Below are 436 nucleotides of genomic sequence, written 5' to 3'. Positions count from 1 at the left end.
AAGTATAAAAATACAAATAATATAGCGAATGAATGAGAGACCGTGAGAGAAATTTAGTTTTTCTTAGCCACAAAGAATCATAGGTAACCGACGTATCAAAATAGCTAAGAATAGACGGACCAAAGAGCAATAGAGAGTGAATTCTAAAACGACGAATTCGCTTCGTTTGCCCCCCCCCCAAAAAAAAACATCAAACGAGACATTACAGTATGTAATATCATTGAAGCTGTATCATTGTAATAAGTAATATTCTGTTCACTACCCCCTTTACCGTGTTGCATCCCCTTTGGATGAGGTGTATAACACGGGGGTTAATAATAAGTTCTATTGGTAGCCAACGATGGTGTGTATAATAATACCTGTACTTCTCATTAACGCAAGTTGTAAAGATGATGTAACATGATTTTAATGCTAATATTGTTATTTTCTCAATCGT

Source organism: Penaeus monodon, chromosome 32 (genome assembly GCF_015228065.2).
Source record: "Penaeus monodon isolate SGIC_2016 chromosome 32, NSTDA_Pmon_1, whole genome shotgun sequence".
Taxonomy (NCBI): Eukaryota; Metazoa; Arthropoda; class Malacostraca; order Decapoda; family Penaeidae; genus Penaeus; species Penaeus monodon.
Note: the sequence above shows the minus strand (reverse complement) of the source record.